This window comes from Sylvia atricapilla, chromosome 12 (assembly GCF_009819655.1).
Source record: "Sylvia atricapilla isolate bSylAtr1 chromosome 12, bSylAtr1.pri, whole genome shotgun sequence".
NCBI lineage: Eukaryota > Metazoa > Chordata > Aves > Passeriformes > Sylviidae > Sylvia > Sylvia atricapilla.
This window is the reverse complement of record NC_089151.1, coordinates 17514015-17527564: the sequence shown is the minus strand read 5'-3', so window position 1 is coordinate 17527564 and position 13550 is coordinate 17514015. Positions and strand designations below refer to the sequence as shown.

General features: G+C 42.3%; 1 protein-coding gene across 1 annotated transcript in view; it reads right to left on the bottom strand.

Moving 5' to 3' along the window:
- The window catches only part of ADAMTS18 (ADAM metallopeptidase with thrombospondin type 1 motif 18), a 78445-nt gene that overhangs the window by 50439 nt on the left and 14456 nt on the right, over nt 1–13550 (bottom strand). The gene's annotated exons all lie outside the window — the stretch shown is intronic.

The following is a 13550-nucleotide window of genomic DNA, read 5'->3' as shown; positions in this document are numbered from 1 at the left end:
AAACGATCACAGCTAATAATGTGATAATTTGGCTTGCTCCCCGATAGAAACTAGCTACACTTCACAGGAGCAGCGAAAAGGCCCGACAGGTTTCTCAGTGCTGGCACCGAGCCAGTTACAATGAGAAAAACCCACAAGGTTCTGGTCTGTCTTCGCTTTAAGTTCAGAGGGAAACTGCGAATCTTTCCCTTGTTTGGAAACATTTGCTTGGGTGTGGGAAATGCGCTGAAACACACCTTGACGCTGGTTAGCTACTCAAGATATTAGTACTCATAGATCAACTTATAGATCAGGTTATCTTATTCAAGTTATTCTGGATATCCTTCCCGTTTAAATATGTGTCGTTTCCTCCTGGAGATGACCAGGTTTTCCATTTGGAAAAACACAAACCAGGAATGTTGTGGGATGGGCAGCACAGCACCTTCACACAATATCATGGCTAGTTTCATGTGCAATATTAACCTGTTCTTCACAGTACACGTTTGTTTGTGTGGGTCTTTGTGTACAGGGTATACATTAAAAGGAAATACTTTTGGGAATTGCAACTTCTCATAAGTACACACATCATAGAAGAGAATATTTGAATTAAGGCTCACAGCTTTTTCACACCAAGGTATTACCAAACAGGAATCCCAGAGTGAAAGGCACTCCAAGGAGAAAATGACATTACAGGTTAGCAGCACAAAGCTGAAACATCTGAACATTTAAGCACCATCATTCAGTAATCAACTCCCTGCAATTTAATTATAATTTAAACACAGTGTGAAATGTATACCCTCCTACAAGGGAAAGCTAATCACTAAAGGCAAGCATCTGATTGTTTTCCTTCTTGGATCTCTGAAAGACACAAGTATGGGAAAACTACACTGTAGTTTTCACATAGGATCTGTGCATAAAAGTGCACATGTGATGAAGTGTTTCCAGGATCAGGGCCAGGGAAATGTGGGTGGCACTGAGGAAGTATTTCCATGCAGCTCATTAATCAGTTATGATTTTATTTCATTTATTGGTTTTGTAAAACATGCTGTAATAAACACCCCTTTTTACCAAGTCAAAAACCAAAAAGAAGTTTCATCAGGTAATTCTGTTACATTATATACGTAATACTAGATACAGATTTTTGGTTTGGATCAGTGAGGCCCTACCATGTGCCAACACCCTCCTGCCAAAACTGACATCCCACGAGGACTACATATCTCTTAGGCTTCAGAAAAATATGTGCAGACAAACAAATGTCAATTGCAAACCATCTTGCCCCACATCTTGAGCCCTCCAAGATCATGATTCTACCTCCTTCCTCAAAAAAGTCTTTGAAAATGCAGACATGTCACATGTATCACTTCTTCCCTTCCGAAATGGATGTTCTTCTTTAGCACAGCCTCCCAGGGCCTGAATGCCACGGGTATCACAAGGACAGTATTTTTTAAGATCTGTGGGATTTTCTGCACTTTAAGAACTGTTGCCCATGAGGAAAACTCAACACAGCAAAAAGCAAGTGAAAATTGAACGTTACATACGAATCTTCACACCTTTAACCATTACCTAAACTAATGCTGAAATTGATTTTAAGTCCATTCCAGCTGGAAAGATTTATCAAAGACCTACAGATCCTCAACAGACTGCAATCGTCCACTGCTCTCTTTATAGAAAATCTCTCCTGTTGATCCAAATCAAAAAGGCAGCCTTGCAGTACCCCACAATATAAGCACCTTTCACAGGAGCCCAGTGACAGTGCTCACAGAGTCACACTGTGATCTCAATTTTGGTAATAGAAAAGATTCCACATTATGAACTGAGAGGGTCTAATTGCCCTTTGTTGTTATTATAACAATAAAAATAAATATACAAATTATATTCTGATCCACAATTTGCCCATTCTCCTCTGTTCAACATGAATTCATAATTACGTATCTCAGCCTGTATCTACTTAACATTCTACAAGAAGGTTTAAATTGTCTCCATCAATAAAAGACAGGTTTTAAATAATTGACAGAAATTTAACTTGCCTGCTCACTGCAATAAGTTGGCATATTTCAAATGTCAGATCACATTTGGTCATGACAAAGTACTTTGCTGTAGGGAAGATGACTACTATTCTAATCCTTAAGATGTGTGTCATCACACAATTTACAAGTGGTTGTGAGAGGCAATCTTTATCTAGAATGCACTGATAATTGGGCACTGCTATGCATTTTTTTTTTTCAGCTGGAAAACAGAAATGTAGTGAATCTGGTTCTTATTTCCCCATTTTAAAGGTTTCCACATCTGAAATTATTCCTGTAGGATTCATTTTGTAAATGATTCAAACCATATGGAAATAAAAAAGGAGGTTTGTACATTTTCCTGTAAGAAACTGTCCCTGATGCACATGAAGTCTCAGCCCCAAACATCATTTCTATATTTAACATTATAAGGGTGGGTTGAGAATTCATGGTGGGGGGGAAGAAGTGACTGAATTCTGGGCCTTGCTTGCATTTTGCTGCACCTTCACAGGGCTGCAGCTGACTGAGTGCCTTACAAATGTAGTCACTTTTTTCCAACAAAAATTACCCTAAATCTCCAATAAGACATTTTTCCTTTGGGTTTTCCATCAAACTCATCCTCCAAGTTGAAAAATGCTGTGTGAATGAAAGATACCTTCTTTTTGATAACATCCAGTTTTATGAAGTTGTGAAGTTGTCTAGAAGAAAGGGGAAGTGCCACAGAGAAGTCTGGACAGTCATTCAATCACACGCCATTTGCCATTTTTTTCCAGGCATGGGATGGTTTCAAGGATTTGTATTGAATTAATCACTTTGGGAATTCCAAAGCAATGCCAAGAATGCTGACCTGACTTCAGACAGAGCTGCAGTTCTCTGGAGCACTGCAAAGAGAGCAATGGGACAACAATTGCCAGGTCCTTTTCCTCCAGGTTCTTAAATTGTAGTGTTGGGTGAAGCAAAGTGGCCTTTGGCTCCGCTGTGCTGGCTGGTAAACACGCCAGCTGAGAAATGCCATGGCACACAGGCAGGAGACTGGCACAGATCCATCTTTTCTAGCTTTACACCAGAAGGAATTCCAGTTTTTGAAGGCCACATTTTGGCTACTGTGAACTCCTGGATGTCCTAGGAATTATTTTCTATAAATACATTAAATATCTCTATAATTTTGAGTTAGATTCAATGTATTCATCAACTCAAATACTTCAAAACAAATACTGTCAAAACTGTCATGGAAATTTATGCATTGGGCTTTCTACTTTCAGCATAGCTTTCTGCATTACATGTGATTTCCCCTGAATCAAGGATGAGTTTCCATTAACCCTGATGGTTTTAGGACACAAGGAGGAGAGGGTCAGATAGGTCAAAATTCCATTTTTATTTCAGATTCTCTGCAATTCTAACACCACGAGAGGAAGCAGGATGACAAAATCTAACATTCTTGTAAGTCTAGACAACACAGCATGAAAAAGGCCAGGGACTCCAGTCTATTCCCTCTGTATCCCACTGTGGCTATCACTAATAATAGCAATAATTGTGAGAATATGGTGGGAAGGAACACCCAAGAGATTGCTCTGTTGGAATTCGCTGTTTTCTTCTTCCCTCACAAGAAGAAGAAAACTAGAACTAGTTTTCTAGAACTAACATACTTGCTATCTTTCTGGAAGGGATATTCCATGCCACTGGAAAGAAAATGGAAAGACCTAAGTTGACCTGTGTGGTCAGCAAATAATTTTGATTCAGTTATTTAGAGGAACTTGCAGTTTGTTTGCCATAAAGTTGAGAAGAGAGAAAAAGGCAACATTCCTCCTCCTCTCCTTATTTGTTATGAAACATTTGCTTAGCTCTGGGCTAAAGGAATTTTCAGATCCAATACGCCTCTGTGAAATTCCTCGGTATCTGGTGTAATCACCAAGGTAAGGCACTTGTTCTGTTTTCTTGGTGTGTTGCAAAATGAAGAAGAATTTCAAAATGAGATTTGGGCAAGGGCAGTGACAACATGGTATCTGCTGCTTCAAGATTTTTTTTAATTGAACATCAACTATAAATTGAAAAACAAGGAGGATTGTTTTAAACCACTGAAAAAGATCATCCTAAGTATACAAAATCAGGTAGCTCTTCCTGTGCTTTTCAATTCACATGGAAGAATTTTCAGAGCCACACACTAACATATCTGTCCCTAACAGATCTCATTTGCCTCTTCCTGGAAACAGCACAGGCTGCTCCCATTTGCTCCCCTGTGTTCTTAGACTCGGAGTGGAGCCTTTGGCAGCTTACCAGCCTGTAAACCTAATTCACTTTGGGGTTTCAGCATCTCCAGAAAAACCAGACCCTCCATAAAAAGCAGAGCAGTGACAGTGAGTGAAGGATTTGCAGAACTACTTCTCTCCCATAATTTAACAAAGCTGAGTGCTGAGGGAGCAGACCAATCCTCACTCCAGGCTGGAGAGGCCTCGTGGCTGTGGGTTCTATGCCTGCACACGAGGCACTTGCATTACATGCTAATTAAACTGAAGGCAACAGCTTGATGCACATTAAAGTTAGAGGAGTTTCAGAAACCAGACGCAAATAATGAGGTAAAAGCCTAACAAAATGAAACTGAGAATTAAAACATGAATAACTGAACTGCAGTGTTTCTGCTAAACACAACTACTCAGTACTGAGTGATGTAAAGTTAAATAACAGTTTGCACAAGAACAAGAGTAGCTCAGCTAAATGAAGTACTAAAAAGAGTGCACATATTTCCTAAGGAATACTACTCATACCCAGAATGCCTTATTCAGTGTTAAGAGCATATACATAAAATAAGGTGTTAAAAACCCACTGTGTCTTAACTAAAACAATGGCCAAAGAAATCAATACCATTATGTGGTGTGAGTGTGCTCGAGATGAAAAAGCATTAAAAAGGAAGAGTTAAATGTCATTTCACAGCCATTAAAATAGTTCCAAATATTCACAAACAGTTTTAAAAGACTTGACAAAAGGCCAACTGAAATTGGCATAAAGCTTTCCACAGACTTCAGTGGACATTGATCCAAGATTCCTGTTATTTCCCAACTGTCCAGTTCCTAAAAAACCCCAAATCATTGATTCAAACACATCCCAACAAGAATTACAGGACGTGAAGTACAGAGACATAAAGTACAGTTTTTAGTTCTACTTAAAACACATAAAAATGTAAACTAAGAACTTCCCTGAAAAACAAAGAATAAGGAGAGCAGATGACCTATGAACTATGGTTGCTGGTTATTTAAAACCATCTGAGGCCAAAGATTCCTAGAAATCTAATATGCACATCACAGTGTGGTTGGGGCCATCTCATGTTACAGCATACTGGAGTCTTTTCTCGTCCACTTTCCAGAAAGAAAACTCATGAAATTACCTTACCTACAGTTGCATTTTCATCAAACTCTTGTCTCTTGCCCTGATGTTCTGTTATGTCTTTGGTGTTCTGGAGCCACAAAGGACTCACAAAAGGCCCAGCTCTGTCACCAAAGCTTTCCCCTGCTGGAGCAGAGACTGCCCTCAACTCAGCTGTCCCACCTGGGGCTTCTCTCTGCCAGACCATTTCCCACACGGAACCAAGGGCAGCTTGGAAGCCAGAAGAGGGTATGGCAGAGACCCAGAGAACACAAAGCTGTTCACACAGCTTAGGGCTCCCTGACAACAGCCAGAAGTTGCCCTTTGGCCCATACTGCTCTCTGGAATGGGGCAGATGTTAAACACCAGCGCACAGCCACATGTGCCAGCAGGGCAGAGGTGTCCCCATAACTCTGCAGCTCTGCTCAGACCCCAGCCCGAGGGGAGATGAGGGAGGCCTTTCCCTCAGGTTTTATGAGCAGATCATGGCAATGCCCTCACAAAGTACAGAAATCACCCTGACGTTTGCCACCATCCCTCTGCTCCTGCCTGGAACACATGCCAGAGCAAGCCAGCCTGGCCCAAGAGGCATGGGTTATTGAGGGGAGCACAGCATCCCTGTGGGCACACAGCATTTCATAACACAACAGTGAGTTCACGGCAGCAGGGATTTCAGAAACATGTCAAATGTCCCCACGGAGAAACCCATGAGGAGGTGGCAGTCCCTGTGCACCAGCAGAGACAAACCCCTGCCAAGACAGCAGGGAAAGTGCCAGCTGCTTAGAGCAGGGTTTGGGTTAAGCCTTGAAAGTGTGGTAAATGCATCATGTTCTCACTCATGCCAAGGAATCCCAGGAAGAATAAAGTCCTGTGAAGTTTGCCAACATTCATCTTATGAATTCCTCTTTCCTCCAAACCAAGGGTATTCATTCAACCAGTGCCATGACGAGGCTGTTCAAAGCAATCCTGCATCATGTAAGCAGTTCAAATAACTGATTGTTTCTTCAGGGAATGTGTAATGAAGTAGACTCATCTCTTGGGATGGGTTAAGTTGGTAGTCTGAAAAATATGTGAAACTATAACCTTACTACAGTCATAAGCAAAACTACTTCCAAGAATTATAGCCAGCAGGATAGTACAGCCTGACCTGAACTGCAGATACCCGATAGCACTGACTGACTTTTTGAGAGATGGCTTACTGAGCCCCTCTCAAGTTAGGGTCACAGTGTCAATGCTCTGGAAAATATAATCAAAATGAGCAAATTAAGATGTGAAATTAGGTAGAAAAAACATGACAAGCAGCATATCTGGAAAGGAGAAAGGGGCTGAATTGCAGAAAGTGTTGCTGAGGTGAAAGATATTTTTACCCTCGGGAAGCATCAGGAGCAAAGAGCCAAGCCAAGGGCAGTAAATCATGGTAATTAAGGGAGTTCCTTCCCTCTCCACTCTGACCTACAGCCCCTTTTCTGGAAGGTGGCTGCAGAGAGGACAGCAGCAGGCACAAGGCTGAGGGGCACTTTGCCTCTTTCTGTCCCTCTGAGAAGGGCACTTACACAACTGCACCCATGTTTCTGAGGCTCTGGGTAAATGGAACAAGCTTCTGTGACACTGTGACAGGGACACCATCCATGATCCACCAACAAAAAGTGAAAAGTCTGGACCCTAAATCCATACACAGATTGTTAAATTAATGACAGACTTTTACAGAGTGTTAAGCACCCAGGAGCTCCCATTGAGCAGAATGTTGTCTGTGCAAGCATTTCCAAAGTGCTTTTATACCAATTTGGGAAAGAAAATGTTCTGGGAAACTAGTGAGAATGGACTCTCATGAGGTTTCCAATAATACACATGTATTATTGAAGTCAGAAATCCCACGAGTAAAACTCAGAACTTGTTCATTTTTGATCCTATCCCAAACCAGGCAGCACAAAGGCATGCGAACACACTGAAGGGAAGAGAGACTTTATGTTAGCTAAACTTTTCCCTAGCTTTTATGTTTGCCAAAAAAATTCACCCATCCTCCAGAAAATTCTCAAGCCTGTAAATGGGCAGTTCCTGATGCTGGCCCCAGAGTCAGGGAAGTACAAAGTGATGTTTTATGGGACTGGGTCCTTGGCTGGTGAGAATAACCTCAGCAGACCTTTACTGACTTTCACCAGACTGGAATACCTGGCTCTGTACCACAGCAAATGTTTAGGTTAAGTTAATGGCCCTTACACAGACTAAAATATTTTTTATCATGAAAGAAGCATTAGAATCATTGGTTGCCTTTTCTGACTTGAGAATTGTCAGCAGATGGCATTTTTCTTTAGAATCTGACTCGGAAAACGAACTCAATTATTCTGTTTTCTAACATAACATAGATTTCTTGCAAATGTAAAATGTTAAGGGTTCTTAACAATACGGCATTTTATTACCTGACGATCTGACAGAAGGAGAGTAAAAGGTTTAAATTGCCAGTCTGAGTTAGCCATGAAAGACTACTCTGTTTGGTTGCTCAAAAGAAGTGCTATGCAGAACAGTCAGCAATTAAAACAAGGTAACAAAATTGCATGTCTTTAATTATTCCTATATGAATAAAGGCAGCGTTATCTCTGAATAGTGCCTTTGTATTTCTGCAGTTGACTGAGCTTGTTTCAAACATCTTTATGCAACCCCCTGTCAGCATATGGCAAATAAGGAAATATTCTTATTTGTTCCTCCACTTGGGGTAATTGAACCAGTCACATTGGTATTTAAATGTATTAAATTGGTATTTATTGCAGGGTAATGAGATATTCTAGAACTAACACAAAGTTGATTGCTTTGCCACAGATTAAATACTTGCTTGTCAGTACGTGAGCTCGCTCATTTCTCATGTTTTGGGTTTAAAAAAGCCAAAACTAAAAAAAAAAAAAACACACACCCCAGGAGCAGGCATGATAAATGAATAGAAGGAAAACAGTAATGCAAACTACAGCATAACCACACTAACTATACACCAATAATATTTAAGTGAAGTGCCAAAGGTTTACCAAGTTACACTCGGGATCACTCTATTTACAATTCCATCACTTTGGCTCTTTGGCTCCCTGTAAAGGTTTTGGAAGGCAATTAGCAAAAACCAACAGCTCAAATTTAGCCTTGGTAGCTGTACAAGCACTTGGGTATGGCCTGTTTAAGCAAATCCCTGCAACCGTAAGATAAAATCTGGAGCTTTTATTAGTTATGACAGTTCTGAAATCCATCACAAAGCAAACAGGAAACAGCAGGATTATTTAATGAGTGCATTTATGCTTCACTTTTTCACAAAAGAGGCAGCCCACTATTTGTCATGTGCTGACAGTTGATTAGTTACTTAGGGTACCTCAAGAACAACAGAAAAACTGACTTCAGAGGGTACTTAGTGTGTCCCCTGATCTAACATTCCATGTAACTGGGTGCACAGCTTCAGAGAACACTCTAGGTGAGAGCAGGGTTACCTCAGAAACCTTCCAAAGCACAGGAAATGCAGCTCTCTCTGTCCTGTCATTCTCTGTAACAGCACAAAACAAAAGCACCATTTACATCCCTGTTAAACATCTGAAATATGACTTCAGGATACCCAGATCTTCAGACAGGGCAGCATAAGGTGGGTTTGCTCCGAATTATTTATGCTGCTCAAAGGATTAGGTGAAATGAAAATGTTCTGGCAAGATTCTCCTCCCCCTCTGTACAGCTAATCAATTTTAAAGGGCTGGGTTCAGATGTACCAATATTCTAGGGAAAGTGCATGCCTTCTTAATGAAGCTGCTGCTCCTAGAGTGGTAATAAAGGCAAAACCAATAAGATAAGGGGAGAGTGACATAAAAAATGAACAGTTAAAAAAACCCAACAAAACCACCCAAGAAATGGATTATATATAACTAAAATCAGTACTTGGAAATTCCTTTTCCACAGGTACTTAGCATTAACAGACTCTTGCTTGAGTGTTTCTGATCAGCAACATTCCTCCCTATTAGACAGGCAACTCCAAACACTAAAACTCATGAATCAGGCCTTGCAGGAAACAACACTATAAATTACGAGATTTTTTAAAATAATGCAAAAAGAGCTTCAGTGGTTTTTTTTTCCAATTTCTTGAACGATTTTCAGCTGAGTTTTTAAGAGGCTTCTTTTACTCCTTATAATCATGTATACTGGAATCAAAGTTGAGTGGGGTTGCGTTTTTTTTTTTTTTAGTGAAAACACAGCTTTTCCTGTGATGATGGGACTCTGGCAGCTGGACCCTTCAGAACATTTCATACTGTAAGTGAGAATTAGGCAAGGCTCAATACTCCCTCTCCCTTACAGGACACCCGATTGAGGCTGCAGACAACAGAGAGAGACACTTGCCCAAGCATGGGCCACCACTTGGAGATACCTGGTGGCAGAACCTTCACTCTGGGCTGCAATGAGTTACACCCAACTGCATCAAAGCCCCAAGCAAATGCTCTCCACATCTGGTGGTTCCCTACCCATACCCACATTTCCCCAGTGCAGATCCTCCAGATATGAGCTTTGCCCTGCCAGAGCTGATGCAAATGAATTTGAGGGGGCAGAAGATCTGAGCCTGTCTGACCTGGGATAATTTGCATTCAAACAAAATAAATCCAGCTCAATTCCCATAGCAATTTTGCTTTGCTATGAATAGCTCAGGCAGCTCCAATAACGAGGAGCTCGGGTTACATCTGATTGCCAGCTGTATTGCTTACTAAGAAGTTAGGTCAGTGGTTCCCAACCTTTTAATTTTCCTTGTTGGAGTATACATTGCTATGGATTAGTTACATGAGAGAGTGGTCACAAGGAACTCTGTAGGGAGCAAAGTATCAGCTTTGCTGATATTCCACATACACAGACATATCCATATGTTGAAATATCTACGTGGGAAGGAGAAAGGGAGTGGAACAAAAGAGCTTAGGCCATTAAGGGAATGGAAAACAAGAAGCAAAGATGGCCCAAGAGTGAGAATGTTGGGCTGGCGCCTGGGTTATCTGGATTAAACTCCCTGCTCCTCAGCATTTTGGCTTCTCTGCCCCTTATTTACCAGTTTAATAGGCAAGATTTTGTAATCAATGCAGAAAATGCTCATGAGAGGCTCATGAAGGCTCACATTTGACCCTGGCTGGGTAGTTCTGTTAAAGTGCTTCCACTGTCTGTACTCTAAGCTGCATCCCCAGCCTTCAGGGAGCCACCCCACAGCCAGAGCTGTGGCCCAGGAGCCAGCTGTGCTGAGCCAGGTGTGTGCCACCTCACAGGGCTCCCAGCTGGCCAAAGACCCTGTCCCCAGACATGGCCCTGTCCCTTGGCACAGCCTGGACAGGCTCATGCCAGGTGGCCCCAGGGACAGGGGCAGCACCAGCAACCCAGAAACACCCCACTGAGCAGGGCTGGGAGCTGGGCTGGAATTCCTGTGCCATAAGGCTTCCTGCTGGGCACAGCCTTTAGAGAATGGGTGTTCCTTGGTGCCAGGGTGCTAGAGCCAGCTGGGGATGAAACAGCACAGGGCCACTCAACACTGGGCTGGCACCACTGTGAAAGGCAGAGCAGGGACAATCAGTGACATCCTCTGCTCTCTTGCTGTAGGAATCACTTGGAAGCAGAACAGCAAGCCTAGGTGTGTCTGAGTCTCCTCTCACCACCATGAAAAGGTAAAGCAGTAAAACCTTGTCTGTAATTCACACACTTAAACCCAAAATACAAGGCAGCAGCACCCCAGAAATCCACCCAATTGAAATAAGACCTCATCCTTTTCTCAATTTTCAGCATTAAAAACATGCACAATGGCAACTCCACAAAACACTTCCATGACCATACAAACACCCTCAGCATCCAGAGCTTACTTTACACAGGCATTTAAATCGTTCTTTACTAAGCTAAATGTAATACCTTACATCTACATTCCAAGGCATGAAAAAGCCTCATATTTGCAGGCCCTGTTGACAGTTACAAAACCTGCCTTCAGCATTTTACACTGCTAAGTGTACCCTGAGTCCAGAGAGTCTCTGTTTTCCTCCTTGTGGCCAAATGCCACCAATCTGCACTGCTCAGCCACTCTACACCCACCCTGGGCCTGCTTTAAAGTTCTGCACTCATCCACTCCTCTCCCACAAATTAGCCTCAGCTTCTATTTTAAGGGAATGGTGACCCAAGATGAGCATGCTATAACTGCTCTGCTGGAGTAAATTAAATTTTTTTCTAGTCTGTCACAAATCTAGCCAGGTTTTCTGCTTTTAATATTATAAATGAAAGCTGAGAAATAATTTTCAGTCCTATTTTCTAAACCTCTGTAGTAGAAATAACTGTGATGACATGCAAAAGCCACCACAAAGAGGTCCTGGTTTGGTATAAAATAAAACATAATACCACAATCTTAAAATGGACACAGAAATACTATCTCAATATTGGTCCAGGTTGGGGTGAGGTTAGGTAAATCCATTTTTCAACCCAATGCACCAATTTACACCTCCTGTCATGCTGTCTGTGACAAGGTCAGAGCCCAACACACAGGTCTAAAGCAGCATTTGGGGTGTTAACCAAAGGTTTCCAGGTATTCAACCCCCTGAACAGGCCTGCAGAACTAAACTGGCCATGAAAATTTACACTGATTTTTGCCATCACCAGACTTTAGTACAAGCATCTGAATTATGCAACTGTTTAGCAGAGATGAGTGTTAGAGAAATCAGTGGGAAAAAAAAACCAGCGTGGAGGCATTTAGTGGTGTCTTCTCATTAAAGAAACTGTTCAGTTATTAGTTATGTCAGCAAACACCATTTGCCAGGGTTTTCCTGCAAGTGAAGAGCATTTCTTCACAAAAGCATCTGTACAGTAGAGTGTTTTCAGCACAATACCTTACATATCAGGCTCTCAAAGTACAGCCTGTGGATCAAAGCCCAAAGTAACCCTGTGATGTTCTCTGAGATCTCAGGAAGCAGGAAAATTTAAGTGGCAAAGGGAAGGTAGTGTCTGAAAGCAGCTTTTTATTCTATGAGATACTCTTTATATTAAATTGGTCCAAGATAACTAGATATCTATTGAAGAGATGCTGTCACTGTGTTAAACACTACAGGCCTTCTGACTGAAATAAAGATGCAGTGAAGACAAGGGAGATATTTGTTGACAGCTCAGCATGCTGCAAAGTTATAAAGGGATGGTAAAAAAAAATAAATTGTATCAGCAGAAGATTTAGGAGACAAAATTTCCTAAGCAGCCTGACCTTGTTTCTGCAATGAATCTACTGAACAGTAGGTTAAGCAAAGGTCAGGTTAAGCACAGGTTAAGAAAAAAGCTCCAAGAAGAGGAATGTGCTGCCAGGGTCACAGAGACTCTGGGACATCAGGAGAGTGTGTGAGAGCCACAGACACTCCAGTCCCCAGTGCAGCTCCTGCTCCCAGGGCCTGTGAGTGCTCTCTGCTCCATCCTGGCACCTGAGCTGGCTCCACAGCACAGCCAGCAGTGACAGAAGGGCTGCACAGCTCAGCTGCTCTTGCACCTTGAGCCTTTACCCAGCAATCAGGACAGCTTGCTCTGCTGAGAAATACCACAGGAGTGCAGTAACTAGTACATCAAAGCACCCAGCTCCCATAATCAGGAGATCATTTGTCTGCTTTCATAGGCGAGAGCTAGAAAAGTGAACATGAAAAGTGATAAATGTGATCCTCCCACTCCAAGTCTCTCTGAAGCTCCGTGTGACCTGCACAGCCTCTGATTTATTATACTCACATGGTATCTGCTCTGCTGGAGCCTGTCCTCAGCCCCCGTCCCTCATTCATAGTGGTGTATCCCCAACTTTTTCCCAAAAGAATCTGGCTGCTCAGTGGCCTCTGAAGGTTACTGGCTGATGGTAGTTCAGCACTCTTCATGCCCACACACTTTCCTACAGCAGGTTCCCTGTGCTTCAGGAGCTGGACTGCAATCCTGCCACTTCCCAGTGTGAATTTGCCAGGCGTAACACGTCTGACCACAGGCGTGACTGTTCCTGCAGCCCATCTGGACCATCAGTCAGCCCCTCCACCTTTTCTTCTTTCCAGGTGGTAACACAAACAGAGGAGAAGCCAGAAGGAGCTCTTGTGAAACATTTCCTCTCCTCACAGCATGTTACACCACACACTCCTCCCACTGCAGAAAACTAGCAGTGTTAATGTGCTAGAGAAGTAAATTAGGCACAAATAGCACCATGGGGAACTTAAATATTTTGAGTGTATACCATATAAG